Source organism: Hylobates moloch, unplaced genomic scaffold (genome assembly GCF_009828535.3).
Source record: "Hylobates moloch isolate HMO894 unplaced genomic scaffold, HMol_V3 SCAFFOLD_24, whole genome shotgun sequence".
In the NCBI taxonomy this organism is placed as follows: domain Eukaryota; kingdom Metazoa; phylum Chordata; class Mammalia; order Primates; family Hylobatidae; genus Hylobates; species Hylobates moloch.
This window is the reverse complement of record NW_026652299.1, coordinates 17,152,159-17,171,608: the sequence shown is the minus strand read 5'-3', so window position 1 is coordinate 17,171,608 and position 19,450 is coordinate 17,152,159. Positions and strand designations below refer to the sequence as shown.

The 19,450-nt window shown below is 42.5% G+C and overlaps 1 protein-coding gene across 1 annotated transcript in view; it reads right to left on the bottom strand.

Annotated features, from left to right (window-relative positions):
• Positions 1–19,450, bottom strand: part of TMEM163 (transmembrane protein 163) — a 259,455-nt gene that overhangs the window by 139,877 nt on the left and 100,128 nt on the right. The window lies entirely within an intron of this gene.

Here is a 19,450-nt window from a genome sequence, read left to right as displayed (position 1 = left end):
TGCATGTGTTTTTTGGCTGCATAAATGTCTTCTTTTGAGAAGTGTCTGTTCATATCCTTCACCCACTTTTTGATGGGGTTGTTTTTTTCTTGTAAATTTGTTTAACTTCATTGTAGATTGTGGATATTAGCCCTTTGTCAGATGAATGGATTGCAAAAATTTTCTCCCATTCTGTAGGTTGCCTGTTCACTCTGATGGTAGTTTCTTTTGCTGCGCAGAAGCTCTTTAGTTTAATTACATCCCATTTGTCAATTTTGGCTTTTGTTGCCATTGCTTTTGGTGTTTTAGACATGAAGTCTTTGCCCATGCCTATGTCTTGAATGGTATTGCCTAGGTTTTCTTCTAGGGTTTTTATGGTTTTAGGCCTAACATTTAAATCTTTAATCCATCTTGAATTAGTGTTTTATAAGGTGTAAGGAAGGGATCCAGTTTCAGCTTTCTACATATGGCTAGCCAGTTTTCCCAGGACCATTTGTTAAATAGGGAATCCTTTCCCCATTTCTTGTTTTTTCCAGGTTTGTCAAACATCAGATAGTTGTAGCTGTGTGGTATTATTTCTGAGGGCTCTGTTCTGTTCCATTGGTCTGTATCTCTGTTTTGGTACCAGTACCATGCTGTTTTCGTTACTGTAGCCTTGTAGTATAGTTTGAAGTCAGGTAGCATGATGCCTCCAGCTTTGTTCTTTTGGCTTAGGATTGACTTGGCAATGCGGGCTCTTTTTTGGTACCATATGAACTTTAGAGTAGTTTTTTCCAATTCTGTGAAGAAAGTCATTGGTAGCTTGATGGGGATGGCACTGAATCTATAAATTACCTTGGGCAGTATGGCCATTTTCACGATATTGATTCTTCCTATCCATGAGCATGGAATGTTCTTCCATTTGTTTGTATCTCTTTTATTTTGTTGAGCAGTGGTTTGTAGTTCTCCTTGAAGAGGTCCTTCACATCCCTTTAAGTTGGATTCCTAGGTATTTTATTCTCTTTGAAGCAATTGTGAATGGGAGTTCACTCATGATTTGGCTCTCTGTTTGTCTGTGATTGGTATATAAGAATGCTTGTGATTTTTGCACATTGATTTTGTATCCTGAGACTTTGCTGAAGTTGCTAATCAGCTTAAGGAGATTTTGGACTGAGACGATGGGGTTTTCTAAATATACAATCATGTCATCTGCAAACAGGGACAATTTGACTTCCTCTTTTCCTAACTGAATATCCCTTATTTCTTTCTCCTGCCTGATTGCCCTGGCCAGAACTTCCAACACTATGTTGAATAGGAGTGGTGAGAGAGGACATCCCTGTCTTGTGCCAGTTTTCAAGAGGAATGCTTCCAGTTTTTGCCCATTCAGTATGATATTGGCTATGGGTTTGTCATAGACAGCTCTTATTATTTTGAGATACGTCCCATCAATACCTAATTTATTGAGAGTTTTTAGCATGAAGGGCTGTTGAATTTTGTCAAAGGCCTTTTCTGCATCTATTGAGATAATCATGTGGTTTTTGTCTTTGGTTCTACTTATATGCTGGATTATGTTTATCGATTTGTGTATATTGAACCAGCCTTGCATCCCAGGGATGAAGCCCACTTGATCATGGTGGACAAGCTTTTTGATCTGCTGCTGGATTCGATTTGCCAGTATTTTATTGAGGATTTTTGCATCCATGTTCATCAGGGATATTGGTCTAAAATTCTCCTTTTTTGTTGTGTCTCTGCCAGACTTTGGTATCAGGATGATGCTGCCCTCATAAAATGAGTTAGGGAGGATTCCCTCTTTTTCTATTGATTGGAATAGTTTCAGAAGGAATGGTACCAGCTCCTCCTTGTACCTCTGGTAGAATTCAGCTGTGAATCCATCTGGTCCTGGACTTTTTTTGGTTGGTAAGCTATTAATTATTGCCTCAATTTCAGAGCCTGTTTTTGGTCTACTCAGAGATTCAATTTCTTCCTGGTTTAGTCTTGGGTGTATGTGTCGAGGGATTTATCCATTTTTTCTAGATTTTCTAGTTTATTTGCGTAGTGGTGTTTATAGTATTCTCTGATGGTAGTTTGTATTTCTGTGGGATCGGTGGTGATACTTCCTTTATCATTTTTTATTGCGTCTATTTGATTCTTCTCTCTTTTCTTCTTTATTAGTCTTGCTAGTGGTCTATCAATTTTGTTGATCTTTTCAAAAAACCAGCTCCTGGATTCATTAATTTTTTGAAGGGTTTTTTTGTGTCTCTACCTCCTTCAGTTCTGCTCACAATGCATAAATTTTTAAACTGACCTCCACTTACTCATGTGCCAGAGTAGCTGACAGTCCCTTCCCTGTGTAAAATGCCCTAACTGATCTAGACTATGTCTTCGGGTACTCACTTGGTCCTTCCTTCATTTCACCAGCTTTTAGCCAAGAAATGGTGTCACCTGCTTCCAAACCTGCTTATGTCAGTTGTATTTGTTAACACACTTACAAACACTAAATATTTATGGTAATAATAGTAGCTAGCACTATGTACTAGACATTGTTCTAAGAACTTTATTTGTATTATTTGATATAATTATCACAGCCATCGTGTGAGGTATATATGATCATTAGCCTTAATTTACCAATGAAAAAATAGAGGCCACAGCTGTCCCTTAAGCCAGCTATTGGCAGAGCTCAGATAAGAACCTAGGCAGCCTGCTCCATGGCTGGTGCTTTTAGCCACTAGGCTTTGCTGTGTAAATGTGACACAAACTGATACACAAGAGGGCAAAAAGAAAACGTTGCAGGCTGGGCGTGGTGGCTCATGCCTGTAATCCCAGCACTTTGGGAGGCCAAGGTGGGTGGAGAATCACTTGAGCTCAGGAGTTGGAGACCAGCCTGGCCAACATGGTAAAACCCTGTCTCTACTAAAAAATACAAAAAAATTAGCCAGGTGTGGTGGCTCATGCCTGAAGTCCCAGCTACTTGGGAGGCTGAATCAGGATAACTGCTTGAACCTGGGAGGTGGGGGTTGCAGTGAGCCTAGATAGTGCCACTACACTCCAGCCTGGGTGACAGTGAGACTCTATCTCAAAAAAAAAAAAAAGAAAGAAAGAAAAGAACGCGTCGCCATTTCTATGGATTGGATTAAATGCTTTGAAAGGACCCACTAAAAATACAAAAAATTAGCTGGGCGTGGTGGCGGGCGCCTGTAGTCCCAGCTACTCGGAGAGGCTGAGGCAGGAGAATGGCGTGAACCCGGGAGGCGGAGCTTGCAGTGAGCCGAGACTGTGCCACTGCACTCCAGCCTGGGTGACAGAAAAAAAAAAAAAAAAAAAAGAAAGGACCCACTAAAGCCATTCTGTTAAAAAAAAAATGGACTTCACACCAGCTGTGGGCAAGATAATTATGAAAGGACTGTAACCCCAAGCAAACTGGAATTGGAGGCTACACACTCTGCATATGGTTCGTGACAAGAAGTTCAATTCATAGCTCCTGCCATGGAATCCCAGGAAAGGGTTTACATGTTTTAGGTGTAGCCATGTAAACTTTAAACATGTAAAGAGTAGGGACTAAATGTTTATGCCTCTCCAAAATTCATATGTGGAAATCCTGACCCCCAAGGCTATAGTGTTAGGAGGTGGGGACTTTGGGAGGTGATTAGGTCATAAGGGTGGGGCCCTCATGAATGGGATTAGTGCCCAGGGGTCTCTCATGCTCACTTTCCACCATGGGAGGATACAATGCGAAGATGGCAGTCTGCACCCGAAGGAGGGCCCTCAGCAGAACCTGATGGTACACCCTCATCTAGGACTTCCAGTCTCCAGGACTATAAGAAACAAAGTTCTATTGTTTATAAGCCACCCAGTCTATGGTAATGTTTTACAGCAGCCCAGCTGACCAAGACCCGAGACACAAACTTAAAACAAACACTGAAGATAGCTATGTTTCCAACTTTATCTTTTTTTTTTTTTTTAAGAGAGACAGGATTTTTGCCATGTTGCCTGGGCTGGTCTCGAACTCCTGGGCTCAAGCAATCCACCTGCCTTGGCCTCCCAGAGTGTTGAGATTACAGGCATAAGCCACCACACCCACCCATCCTATTCTACTTTTTCATTAACCAAAAACACTTGGTCCTAATAGCACTGGCTAAGACAATTTCTGTGTGTAGATGTGTTTACTTACACACACATATACACACACACACCCTACACACATCTAGAGTCATCAAGAACCTCACAATTGAAAGTGTTACCTAAGCAATTCTAGTGTTGCTCCCATTGTAAAGCAAGTTCCTTGAGAGCAGGAGTTTGTCTGCTTTGCTCCCTTCTGCATCCCCAGACTCTAGAAAACTGCCCACCACATAAAAGCCAATCAATCAATATTTTGTAATGAATGACTACATAACTAAATGAATGAAAACAACGTACAACTGTGATACTGGCTCAGGGACATGAGGTCTATATAAGCAAAACAGGGAATTTGAAAGATTCCTTAATCCTCACAGGTAATGAAGGTGCATGTGGTTGTCATGTGACTTAATTGTTTAGTAGTGCAATTCTTCACTTGCCTCTGATCCAACAGGATAATGGCCCAACAATGGCATAAAAAATCTTGTCTAGTGAAAGGAAGGGAAGGGAATCTAATACCTGAGGGCCTATTACGTACCACATGCCTCCAGATCCATTTTTATCTTAAATCACACACGCATACACAAAATCAGTAAAGCAGGTTTTAGCCCTTTTAAGAGTTTTATCTACTTAGCTAATAGCCTGATTCCCTTTAAGACTTGGTTTATTAATGCTATAGTTTGAATGCTGGTCTCCTCCAAAACTCAAGTTAAAACTTAATCCCTAGTGTGGCAGAATTGAGAGGTGGAGCCTTTAAGAGGTGATTGGGTCATGAGGGGGAATAGGGCATCAAACAGCACCTGTGAATAATGAACACAAATGAGATCCTTAGACTCTCTACTCATCGAAGTTGCTCCTTCTTCAGGTTTCTCAGGAAAAGGAGGCCGGCACATGGCAAGAGTATTAGCCAGAGGTTCAGAAGTCCTAACCATGACTGTAGCAGCTCAGTTGCCATGCGGTTTTCGGCCAAGCACAGCCTCTCTGGGCCCTAGCTCCCTCACCCATGAAAGAGGGGACTACATTTGCCTCATGAACTCAAAGACAACTTTAGGTCTCAGCCCACCATATCCTGGGTGGCCCCAGCCAAGTCAAAACTGGGGCTGTGTTAGGACTCTCATGGGCCCAGACACTTTTGCCTTCATAGTAAAAACATACACACACACACACACGTATATACATGCTTTCATAGTAAAAATATATACTTTATATATATAAAGTATATCTATTGTCTAGTTAAATATTGAAAATTATATTTTACAACTGCAATGGAGGAAAGATGAATATATTAACAATATAGATTAAAACTTCTTTGACCTAAAAGGTCTTTTTTTCTTCTGATTTTAAAAGAAATTAAAACATTTGCCTGAGTGCCTTGCAAAAGCATCATAGGCTCTGAGCACTTCGTCTGTTCTGGCTAAAGGATAAGTCAGCCACGGTCACCTAAACCTACTCCATGGGAACAAATAACACCAGCCTTCCCTCCCTCTCAAATGCACACAGCCTTCCCTCCCTCTCAAATGATCGTGGGATCGGAACGACATTGCCAGCGATCCATCTGGCAGCATGTTAACAAGAGCGGCAGGAGAAGGCAAGGCTGGAGCCCCGGAAGCCAGTGAGGTGGAAACCAACCCAACAGCCAGTTGTAACTAAATGATGAGTTTTCAGGAGACAGGTGCAATGCCACTGCAAAGGCAATTCGGCAGGGCTGGACCACCAACTGTGTTCCTTCCTGGCCTGCCTCCTACACGGGTTCCCAGGTTTTCTGGTCTAAGTAATTCAGAACCAGTTCACAAATGCTTATGGAGTGCTTGCTGTATGCCAGCGGGCACTGCATGTTCAAGACATAACATCAGTACCATCAGGGAAATAAAAACAAAGAACGCCGCCCTGGGAACATTCTTCTGAGACAACAAACAATACGCATAACAAATAAACATATGGTACATCCAAAATTGGTAAGAGCTATGAAAAAAATAGAGTAAGAAGGATCAGGAATTCTGGGTGGGGGTTACAGTATTAAACGGAGTAGACAAAGCAAGCCTCACTTAAAAGGTGAGATTGTAGCAAAGACATGAAGGCAATGAGTAGATACCTGGGGGAAGAGCATTCCAGGAAGAGGGAACAGCTTGAACAAAGGCTTGGAGGTAGGAATGTTCCTCCCTGACCACTCCCAAACTTGTCCTTCAAGGAGAAAATTAAAATGTCACCTGCAGCTGAAAGCAACCTCTACTTTAAATGGAGGATGAAAGTGGTTAAGGTCTCATTTGAACAAGCTGAGTCTGAAATGTCTGGTGAGAAATTAGAGGTGCAGACCCTGTAACTGGACAGAGATCTTGGGCTGGAGGGATGCAGTTTGTGGTGTGGCAGAGACAGTTAAATGCACGCCAATTCCATTTTCTATTCTGGGCTTTCCTGTGCAATTAGGCTGCAATCAGGTGACATCATTCTGGTTAATTACACTGCTTCCAGACCTGACCATAAACCCCGCCCCCCGCCCCCCGCATGCCTGTCCATGATCTTCCCCTTCCTACAGCCACAGCAGCGACCTCATTTTTAAGATGGCAGCATCATAAGGTAATGGCTCTGAGATTCCCAAGTCAACACTTGGAGGATTGCTGCCAAGAAGGACTGCCCAGCCCCACTTAGGAAGTGGTGTGAGTGAGACACTCTGACTTAACTGTGTGAAGTCCCTGAGGTTTCTAAGGTTGCTGTCAAAGCAGGTAGCCTGAATTGCCCTGACGAGCACAGTAAACATCTCTACAGAGGAGATAAAGTGGAAAGAACCAGCATCACTGAGGGATCATTCCTCTTTTGAAACCACTTTAAAAGGAGAATGAAAATGTCTTGATTTCCAAGTACAAGAGACACTAATTAACCTTTATCTTACTGGGTACGTCTAAATCATTCCCTCCTCTCCTCCTTGAAACGCTCTCTTCCCCAGGCCCTCCTGGGTCTTCTGCCCGTCCCTGAGAGGGAGTGTCCCACCGCTGAGGACTCTTGTCTCCTCCCGCCCCCCCTTCTCCCTGGGGATCCCATTGGCTCTCAAAGCTTCAGCTCCCACTTACACACTCCTGAGTCCACCACCTGTATCTCGGTCCTCACCTAGCTCCCCAACTATACTCCCTATTGGACACATCTGCCTTTGGGGGTATAGGCACTGTGAAGTTAAAACTGTATGTCCAACACAGGATTGATCTCACCTCCAAAAGATGCTGCCCCATGTGGATCAGAAATAACATCATCCTTCTAGCCACCTGAATTACAAATCCAGAGTCACTCTAGACTCTTCTTTCCCAGCCCCATAGCCACAACTCAATCATCTCAACCTCGTCTCTTTCTGCTGGAAGAGATCACCCCAAAATCCACTCAAGGACCTGGGCGGATTACACTTTTTAATAAGGCTTTTTCCCTTTATTATCAGGCTCTTCTCTAAATTAGTTCAAGTTCAAAAACCATAAACGTTATTTTAAAACACGAAGGGATTTTATTATATTATAATAGTTTGGATTCGGCCCCAAAGGCCATGTTTGAACTGATGGTAATGAGGAATTTTATGGAACTAATTTAAAATGGCAAGCGGACAGACCCCATAAAATCCTGATGCCCTAGTAAAGAAGCCCCATCAAAGAAAGCATCTTCAGACTCTCTGTCCTGGGCAAGTTGAGGTAACAAGACATACACTCACTACTGTGGTACCTTCTGAACACCACTAGTAGAACTGCTGTCCCTCCGACAAAAACAAATTAAAAAGCCATATGGCGGCTCCTCAAGACCCACAGGTTACTGAGACTACACACACACACACGTGCACACACACATCACACATGACCTCAGTACATGTTGTATCCTGCCTGGCAGGGTGAAGGCTGTAGCCTCTAGCACCTACCTCCCCCAGGCTAAGGACCCTCTCCTTCTCCTTGGACCAGCAATGACAGGAACATTGATATAGCTGGCACTGTTTTGCCCACATCTGGTGAGTGTATATAAGGTGGAAGGGGGGGGGTGGGGGAAGGGAAGAAAGGGGAGGGAAGGAGATGGGAGGGAAGGGGACAGGAGGGGAGGGGAGGGAAGGGAGAGAGACGGAAGCAAGGAAGCTTTCTTTCCACTTTTGGACTCTGCAGTTAGTCTGTGGACAGTCTATCCCACTCTGCAGCCCCTCTCAAAGGTACCCTCTCTGCAACCCCACTGCATCCACTCAGATTCATTTTCTCTTTCTCCTGGACTACTGCAATCAAAGGAGTGAAGTTGTGTAGCTCCAACCTAACTCCTTTTCCTTCACTCTGCTGTCAGATTAACTTCTGACAGACACATCTGATCCTAAGTAACTCTCCCCTGCTAAAACCTCCCATGCCCAAGGACGCCTGCTGCAGCACTGTTTACAATACAGGGAAAGCTGGGGGTGCCGAATGTCCATCTGTGGGCGGACGGACTAAATTCTATTACCACATAGAGAATAGAATAGAGCAGGGAAAGACAATGGTTAGGTTTACATGTGGAACAAAGAAACATGAACTAGATGTGCTGTTCATGAAAAACCAAGTTTGAGAACTTGAGCCATAACCTTAGCTTTTACCGAAAAAAAAAAAAAAAAAAACCTCAAAATAAAGCAAGACATTTTCTCTAGGTACCAATGTTCACGTAAAGAGATAAGAAGGGATCTGAAAGGTCATTTTCCAAACTGGTAACAGCTGAAGTTCTGGAGAGAGGCCCGGGGAGTGGGGGTGGTGGGGGGAGAAGGGTGGGACTGGGATGGGCAACCTCATGGGAATTGGAAACACAGCTACAAGGCGGCAGTCATTGAAAATGTAATTAAATGATTACATTCAAATAAAAAGGATAACACCTAAAGTATTTTTAAAACCTCTACACATCAATAAGAAAGCAACCCAATTTTTCAAAATTAGCAAATGAGATGCAAGATACTTCGCAGAAGAAATCAATGGTCAATATACATGGTAAAATATTCTCAATTTTACTAATAACAGGAATACCTATTAGAATATTTAAATGTTTCACCTATCAGTTTGGCAAAGATTTGTTTTTAAGAACACAATCCTTGGCTAGGTGCGGTGGCTCACAGCTGTAATCCCAGTACTTTGGGAGGCCAAGGCAGGCAGATCACCAGAGGTCAGGAGTTCGAGATCAGTCTGGCCAACATGGTGAAACCCTGTCTCTACTAAATATACAAAATTAGCTGGGCGTGGTGGTGCATCTCTAATCTGAACTACTTGGGAGGCTGAGGCAGGAGAATAGCTTGAACCCGGGAAGCGGAGGTTACAGTGAGCTGGGATCGCACCGCTGCACACCAGCCTGGGCAACAGAGTGAGACACGGTCTCCAAAAAAAAAAAAAACCACAATCCTCATCCCCTGCTGGCTCAGCCACCTTGCAGGAGCCTTCTGATTGAGCATAATCTTGGGCTTAGCAATTTTTCTGTGGTATTCCATGTTACAAAAGTTCACTTGAACACAAAAGAGCAAAGAAGCATGTGCAGGATATTTGCTACTGTATTGCTAATAATAGAGAAAATTTAACAATAGCAGTGCCCCTCAATAGGAGTGGTTAAAGGAAATATTTGGGCCAGGCGGGGTAGCCTGTAATATCAGCACTTTAGGAGGCTGAGGCAGGAGGATCACCTGAGGTCAGGAGTTCCACATCAGCCTGGCCAACATGGTGAAACCCCATCTCTACTAAAAATACAAAAATTAACTGTGCATAGTGGTGCACGCCTGTAAGCCCAGCTATTCAGGAGGCTGAGGCAGGAGAATCACTTGAATCCAGGAGGTGAGCTGAGATCGCGCCATTGCACTCCAGCCTGGGTGACGAGAATGAAATTCCATCTCAAAAAAAGGGAAGGGAAGGGGAGGGGAGAGAAGGGGAGGGGAGGAGAGGGGAGGGGAGGGGAAGGGAAGCAGAGAGGAGGACAGGGGAGGGGAGGGGAGGTGAGGGGAGGGAAGAGGAGAAAAAAGCAAAGAAAAGATGTTACACTGACACATGAAATGCCATGAGTCTGAGAAAAAATAGGCCAGATCCAAACATATGGAAAGGTAAAGATGACAACAATGTATTGCGTAAGTGACAACAGCAAGTTACAGAATAGTTTGCAGAGTAGGATGCCATGTTAGAAATTTAGATATACATTACATAGACACAAAAAAAATCTGGGACACATACAAAATTGATAACAGAAGTCACCACGGGGGTGATTTTGGTGGGGAAGAACATTCACTTTTCTTTTGAAATAATTGAGTATATGCGGGGGTCAGGGGCGGGTTGTTTGTGTTTTAGAAGGGGATATAGTGAAAATGGGTTAGTTTTGGTAAAAGTTACAGGGGTAACTTAAAATAGGTGTTTTTGAATTCACTGGTCTCAGGGTAAATTGCAAATTTCTAAACACAGCATGTAATGTCTTTCTCTGACACCAAAAGCCCCCTCCAGGGTCAACTTCCAGCACCTGCCCCCATGAATCCCACGCTCTAGCATTAAGACTTCTGCCCTCTGCGGAGGTTGTAGTGAGCCAAGACCGCGCCATTGCACTCCAGCCTGGGCGACAAGAGCAAAACTCCGTCTCAAAAAAAAAACAAACAAACAAAAAAAAACACTTCTGCCCGCTGAAAATGCCATGTTCCTCCCTCTGCTCACAGTGAATGTTTTCTTCCTTCATCTCGCCATAATCAAAGTCAAGGGCATCCTTCAGACCCTGACTCAAAATCCCCTCCTCTTCGAGTCTCTCCTGGCCCGCCCTGCAGAATCACTCTGCCTGAGGTGTTCCCAGAGCCATGCTCCCTGCCTCTCCCCCCATCCATCGCCCTGGAAGAGCGGGGTGGGGGACGAGGAGCTGCGCGAAGGCAGGGGCTGTGCCTCATGTGTCATCGCGCCCCTAGCACCCATAGATGAACCGGCAGAGCACAGGGCTGTGGCGACCAGCCAGTGGAAGGCAGGGAAAATCAAGAGGGTCAGTGACAAGCAAACGACACACAGTGTCCATCAGGAAAGGGTGGCCACAGCACTGAATGTCACAGAGAATTCAGGGAAGATGAGGATTGATGGGGGCGGTGAGTGAATCTCTGGATTTGGTAAACTTTCGTTTGGCAAAAAGCAGTTTCAATAAAACAGTGAAGTAGCAATAGGCTCGGGTGTGGCGCAGCAGTGAGGACAGACCCTGAGAACTGCACTGGTGAAAAGGAGGACAGACCCCGAGAACTGTACTGGTGAAAAGGGCACAGAAGGGCTGGGGAAAGGTTTTACGAGGCCTACAGGGGAAGGGGAGGAGAAAGCAGAGAGAGAAAATCAAAGCTGCTGGGTGGGGTGAGGCAAAAGGGACTGGTCAAACAAGACCCCTGGCAGAAGCAGAAAGGGGAAGAGGGAGAGAGAAAACACGCCACAGGGCCAATCTTAAGAAGCACAAGGAGATCCAGACACCTCTTCTGACAAGGGTTGAAGAAGAGAGAAGAGATGGCCGTAAACACTGGTGACAGGATGGACCCTCGTGCCCTAAGTGAAGGCAGAACCAGTCCTCTGCACTGCTGGGACAGAGGGGACAGAACCTATGGAGGGTTCTCTCAGAGCCACAGCGGCCGCCAGCCACGTGCAGCCTGTGCCCTGGGAAGCTGAAGTCCAGCCAGGTGCCTGCCAAGGCCAGCTCCAAGGCCAAGCTCTCCCTGGAACTCAGCGGTTTGCAAATCACAGCGTGATCCGAGTCAGCTGCAGCGCTTCTTAAAATAGATTGCTGGACCCATCCCCTGAGTTTCGATTCAGTGGTCTGGGGGGAGGTCTGAGGACATATACAGTCCTGGTGGATTCCCAAGTGATGCTGCTACTGATGATTTGGGACCACACTTTGAGAACCCCTGCTTTCATTCATCTGCCCAGAGGGTATTCTACAGGCCATAAGTCGATGGGATCCAGGTTTAGAACCGACCTCCAGAAATGCACACGGGATTCAAGTCTCAGCCCTGGTGGCACGTTTGAGTCGCCTGGAGATTTCTGTACAAATGATACCCATGTCTGGGTCTCACTTTCAGAAATTTGAACACAGTTTGTCTGGGGATGAGCCCAGGGATATATATTTTTAAGCTCCCCTGATGAATCTTTCTGAGCATCCAAAGTGAAGAACGCAGCACGAGGGGACCCAAGGGAGAATGTGAGGGTGGGGGTAGTGCCTTAGAGCTTGGGCTAATTGCTACACGTTAGGCAAAATCATTAAATCCAAAGAGCTTCTATACCGAGACTACGATTCTCACTCCCAAACTGTCTTTTGAAGAGACGGGTCAGCAGCACTATTTCACTCAACTAGCACATAGAGTGGTGTATGCACAGCTGACAAATTAGATATAAATAACTGAAAGCAGATGCTTTTTACTCAAGCATTTTGGAAAAAAACCAAACAAATAAAAATAAAATTTAAGTAACAATTACCCAAAATATGTATCATGTAGCCAAAAGTCAGTTACTACATCTCTCCATTAAAGCTATGATTTCTGCCCAGTAGAATCCAGGCTGTCCCAAAATGGCAAAGATCACTTTCTAAGCTTGGGTCTCACCTAATTTTCCCACTCATTCATTCAACGATGAATAGCTACTCAGTTTTCAGGCACAGTGCTAGGGATGCAAAATTAGTAAAACAGGGAAATACAGTCCCTACCCTTAAGGGAATCACAGGATAGAAGGAAGAGACAAATACCTGAACAAACAAACAAAAAATATAATGAAGCGTTAAATGTGCTTTGACAGCTATTTCTATGGAGTACAGCAAAGCCACTTAAAGAGTGTCATATTTAACTAGGGGACAGGGATGTTGGAAAGTATGATCTCACCACAGCGCAGACGATTGACCTGGTCGTGACACATTCAGAGGTGTTCACTGGGAGGAGGGGTAGGGACAATAACAAGGAACAGCATTTTAGAGAATGATGAGCAAAAGAACAAGGACACATATGCTAAAATCATAAGAATTGCATTATTTTCCTGAAAATGATGCTAGACTCAACCCATTTAACACATTTTCTTGTAATCCGAAGGAGACCTGGTACAGTGGACTCTTTGCTTTCCATTTACAACATGTATTTCCAGAGAGAGAAACCACCTGGAACACCTGCAGCCCTCTCAACGACGGCCAGAGCAGGCAGTGAAGAGGTGAGCACCATGTTGGGGGAAACAGGCAAAAACGACAGTCACTTGCAGGAAAGTAACCAAACAGTGGCCATAATGATAGGCCTGTAAATGAAACCAGGAGTTTGCCTGAAAACACTGGCATCCATTCCCATCCCCTTCCTCCCTATAGGGGAAGTGGAAGAAACACCAGAAAACCAACAGGACCCTCCACAGAGGTCAGCATATGGTGGCTACCTAAAAACCAACAGCCTTGCCACCACCACAGGTGACACACTGGACTTGGAGCTCCCTGAAAAGCCAATCCACAAAGTATTGCCACTATTTGACCTATCTCAAGCACCTGAAAAAGCCCAATTTGCAAGACACAAACTTTATTTGACTGGGCTTAGAGATCACCCTGCAGGAAAAGCTCTATCTCCAGGGCGCTTTTGAAAACACTCAGCAGTAGTTGTTTGACATCACAGCTGCCTGTAGTAGTCAAGGCATAAGAAGAGCTGTCTGTAAACTTGAAGATTTAGGAAATGAGATGTCCACAGGGGCCTTTGGAAAGCTCTAACTTTTTCTGGGAAGACAGAAGGCTGCACACATGCAGGGCTGTTTGCAAGTTCAGGAAAGACCTGGGAGAGCCCCAGTCTCTCATCCATAGCAGATTTTAAGCCTTCACAAAAGCAAGAAGTGAAGGCTAGGCAGGTTTGTAAACTGCCAGAACACTAATGAAGGTTTGTCCCAACACATACACACACACACACGCACACACACACACACAGCTCCTTGGCAAAGGATGGAAGACTTATTAGTCAAAGGCATATATGGAAATCTCTGACTAATCACTAGTGGACAACTAAGCTAACTAAGCAGAACTTCAGAGATCACACACTATAGGAAATATAGATGTTGCAGAATTCGTCCTAGAAAGTTACTAAAAAAAAAGAACCAGCAGCAAAAACAAATCAGCAACAACAACAAATCTTGGGGAGGGAAGAGAATTTTATTTCCAGAGTTGCCACATTATATTATTTTAAATGTCTGATCTTCAACAAAAAAGTATGACATGTGAAGAAATAAGACAGTTGGGCCCATATGCACAGGGAGACAGCAGTTAATAAAAACTGTCTCAGAGGAAGCCAGACGTTAGACTTACTAGACAAAAACTTTGTCAGCTTTTATAAATGTGTCAAAGAACTAAAGGAAACCATGTCTTTAAAAATATCACAACGTCTAAGCAAATGGAGACTATCACTATCAGTAAAGAGACATAAATTATTTAAAAGAACCAAATAAAATACTAGAGTTGAAAAGTATAATAACCGAAATGAAAATTTTACAGTAGGTGCTTAACACCAGATCTGAGCTGCCAAAGAAAAAATCAGCAAACTTGAAGACTGGTCAATTGAGATATTCCAGCCTAAAGAAGAGAAAGAAAAAAAGTTAAAGGAAAATAAAGTTTGGAGACCTGTGAGACATCAAGTATATTAACATATGTGCAATAGGAGTTCCAGCAAAAGATGTGTAAAAGAGACCCCCAAAACTGGAGAAATAATGGTTCACAACTTCCAAAATTTGAGGAAAAGAATTCATCTAGAAATCCAAGAAAATCAATGAACTTCAAGGAGCACAACAGAAAGGGTTCTCTAACTGTAGACAAATCAGAGTCAAAATACTGAAAGCCAAAAACAGTGAGAAATTTTGAAAAACAAGAGAAAAATAGTTCATCACATATAGTGGGACAACAGTACAATTAATGGTGGATTTATCATTATAATGGAAATACAAAAGCAGTGGAATGACATATTCAAGGTGCTGACAGAAAAAAAAAACAAAATTGTCCATCTAGAATTCTATATCCAGCAAAATTGTCCTTCAAAAATGAAGGCAACTAACAACAAGCAAATGGAAGCTGAAATTTAAAAAGGCAATACCATTTATAAATACTCTAAAGAAAATAAAATAAGGCATAAATCTAAGAAAACACTTAGGAGATCTATATGCTGAAAATTATAAGAGTCTGATAAATAAAAAGCCCTAATAAATAACAGAAACTTACCACATTCTTGGTTCGGAAGATTCAACACAGTAAAGGTGTCAATTTTTCAAAATTTATTTATGGGTTTAATTCAGTTCTAGTAAAAATCCCAGTAAGGTTTTTTTTGTAGATATAGACAGGTTATTCTAAATTTTATATGAAAGGAAAATGTCCCAATAGCCAAAACAACAGAGAAAGAAGAAAAAGGTAGGATGAATCACTTTTCCTAATGTTAAGGCTTATTATAGAGCTATGGTAATCAACACAATATAATACTGGCAGGAAGACAGACAAATATGTCAAGGAAACAAAACAGAGACTAGAAATAGACCTACTGTTGCGGGAAGTCAGGGACCCCAAACAGAGGGACTGGCTGAAGCCATGGCAGAAGAACGTGGATTGTGAAGATTTTATGGACATTTATTAGTTCCCCAAATTAATACTTTTGTAATTTCTTATGCTTGTCTTTACTGCAATCTCTAAACATAAATTGTAAAGACTTCATGGACACTCATCACTTCCCCAGTCAATACCCTTGTGATTTCCTATGCCTGTCTTTAATTTAATCTCTTAATCCTGTCAGTTGAGGAGAATGTATGTCACCTCAGGACCATGTGATAATTGTGTTAACTGCACAAATTTTACAGCATGTGTGTTTGTGCAATAAGAAATCTGAGCACCTTGAAAAAAGGACAGGATAACAGCAATTGTTCAGGGAATAAGAGAGATAACCTTAAACTCTGACCGCTGGTGAGCCGGGCGGAACAGAGCCATATTTCTCTTCTTTCAAAAGCAAATGGGAGAAATATTGCTGAATTCTTTTTCTCAGCATGGAATATCCCTGAGAAAGAGAATGCGCACCTAGGGGTAGGTCTCTGAACTGGCCCCCCCAGGGCGTACCTGTCTCTTATGGTCGAGTCTGCAGAGATGAAAGAGACTCCAGTCTCCCATAGCGCTCCCAGGCTTATTAGGAAGAGGAAATTCCCGCCTAATAAATTTTGGTCAAACCGGTTGATCTCAAAACCCTGTCTCCTGATAAGATGTTATCAATGACAGTGGTACCCAAAACTTCATTAGCAATTTTAATTTCGCCTCGGTCCTGTGGTCCTGTGATCTCACCCTGCCTCCACTTGCCTTGTGATATTCTATTACCCTGTTAAGTACTTGATGTCTGTCACCCACACCTATTCACACACTCCCTCCCCTTTTGAAAATCCCTAATAAAAACTTGCTGGTTTTTGTGGCTTGTGAGTCATCACGGATCCTACCAATGTGTGATGTCTCCCCCGGATGCCCAGATTTAAAATTTCTCTCTTTTGTATTCTGTCCCTTTATTTCTCAAGCCGGCTGACGCTTAGGAAAAATAGAAAAGAACCTACGTGATTATCAGGGCAGGTCCCCCAATAACCTACAAAAATATGCTCAATTATTTCCGACAAAGATGCAAAAGCAATTCAATGGCAAAGGAACAGTTTTTTCAACATACAATGATGGAGATATCAGATATCAAAGGGCAAAAAGAATAGGGAACTGCAACCTCACACTTTATATAAAATTAAATCAAAATGAAACGTGAACTTTTATGTAAAACTTAAAACTATAAAGGTTTTGGAAAAAAACAACATAGGTGAAAATATTAAGGATCTACAGTGAGGCCAAGAATTCTTAGACTTGAGAACAAAAGAATGCTCAGTAAAAGATTGATAAATTGAACCTTACCAAAATTAAAACATTTTCAGTGGGACACAGTGGCTCACGCCCATAATCCCAGCACATTGGGAGGCTGCGGTGGGTGGATCACTTGAGGTCAGGAGTTTGAGACCAGCCTGGCCAACATGGTGAAACCTCATCTCTACTAAAAATACAAGAATTAGCCAGGCGTGTTGGCACACGCCTGTAATCCCAGCTACCTGGGAGGCTGAGGAAGGAGAATCACTTGAACCTGGGAGGTGGAGGTTGCAGTGAACCGAGATCACACCACTGTACTCCAGCCTGCACGACAGAGTGAGAAACTTCATCTAAAAAAAAAAAACACATTTTCTCTGTAAAAGACTTTAAAAATGAAAAGACAAATTACAAACTGGGAGAAAGCATTTGCAAACTACATATCAGACAAAAAGCATACCTAGAATACATAAGAAATGATCAAAACTCAACATTAAAAATTAATCTCATTAGAAGATGAGCAAAAAAACATTAACATAGACACACACAGACACACAGACACACAAGTGAGTGCATGTACTAAGGGTCTTCAAAAAGTTCATGGAAGATTATGAAAAAAACTATGGATGGATTTCAATGTTTTTTCCACCAAAATGTACTAACTTGTTATAACATGTCTAAACAAGATGTAGTTTGAAGCACTAAAAAGGATAAGACATCAATTTGAAAAGAGCCCCTATCAGAGCAACATGAATTCTGCTAAAATTGAAGCAAGAACAAACATCAAATTTATGGTAAAGCCTAGGTGGAAGAATGGCAAAATCATTAATGCTTTACAAATAGTTTAGTGGACAATGTTCCAAAATATCAGCGGTTTATAAGTCGATAGCTCATTATGAAAAGGGGTGAGATAATGTTGAAGACAAAACCCATAGCAGCAGACCATCCACATCAATTTGCAAAGAAGTTAATCTTGTTTGTGCCCTAATTGAAAAGGACAGACAATTAACAGCAGAAACAATAACCAACACCATAGACATCTCAATCAGTTCAGCTTATATAATTCTAACTGAAAAATTAAAGTTGAGTAACCTTTCAACTTGATCTGTGCCAGATCAGCTGCAGACAAGAGCAGAGCTTTTTTTTGAGATAGAATCTGGCTCTGTCACCCAAGCTGTAGTGCAGTGGCACAATCTCGGCTCACTGCAACCTCCACTTCCTGTGTTCAAGTGATTCTCCTGCCTCAGCCACCTGAGTAGCTGGGATTACAGGTGCCCGCTGCCATGCCCAGCTAATTTTTGTATTTTTAGTAGAGACAGGGTTTCACCATGTTGGCCAGACTGGTCTCGAACTCCTGACATCAGGTGATCTGCCTGCCTCGGCCTCCCCAAGTGTTGGGATTACAGGCGTGAGCCACCATGCCCAGCCTAAGAGCAGAGCTTTCAGTGGAAATTTTAAACACGTGGGATCAAGATCCTGAAGCATTTCTTTGAAGAACTGTAAAAAGAGATGAGACGTGGCTTTACCAGTATGATTCTGGAGATAAAGCAATGGCTACCAAGAGGTGGAAGTGGTCAAGTCAAAGCAAAAGTGGACTGGTCAAGAGCAAAGATCATGGCAACAGTTTTTTGAGATGCTCAAGGCATTTTGCTTACTGACTTTCTGGAGGGCCAAAGAATCACAACATCTGCTTATTATGAGAGCATTTTGAGAAAGTTAGCCAAAGCTTTAGCAGAAAAATACCTGGGGAAGCTTCACCAGAGAGCTCTTCTTCACCATGGCAATGCCCCTGGCTCATTCTTCTCATCAAACAAGGACAATTTTGCAAGAGTTCCAACGGGAGATCTTCAGGCATCCACCTTTGAGTACTGATTTGCCTCCTCCTGACTTCTTTTTGTTTCAAAATCTTTAAAAGTTTTTAAAGGGAACCCATTTTGCATCAGTAAATAATGTCAAAAAGACTGCATTGATATGGTTACATTTCCAAAACACCCAGTTCTTTAGGGATAGACTAAGTGGCTGGTATCATCACTTAAAAAAGTGTCTTGAACTTGATGGAGCTCATGTTGCGAAATAAAGCTTACACTTTTTATTTCTATTTTTTAATTCCATTTTTCTGCAAACCCTTTGAAGCCCTTTTGTATAACTGGTAAAATCTGTATGAGTTCTGTGGATTGTACCAATGTCAATTACCTGGTTTTGATATTGTACTATAGTTATATAAGACGTTAACATTGGAGGAGACTGGGCCAAAGTACGTAAGACTTTCCTGTATATCTTTTTGCAAATTCTTATGAATTTATAAATATTTCAAAATAAAGTGGTTTTTAAAATGAAGGCAAAACAAGGACATCCCCAGCCGAATGAAGACTAAAAGAATTTGTAGTTAGCATACTTGCTTTACAAGAAACACCAAGGCAAGCTTAAGGAAAATGACTCCATATGGTAACATGAATGCACAGCAAGAGATAAAGAGTACTGGAAATAGTAATCATGAGGGCAAAAATAAAAGACTGTATGAACATATATTTTTCTCTTTTCTTCTTTTAATTTCTTTAAATGGCATAAGGTTATATAA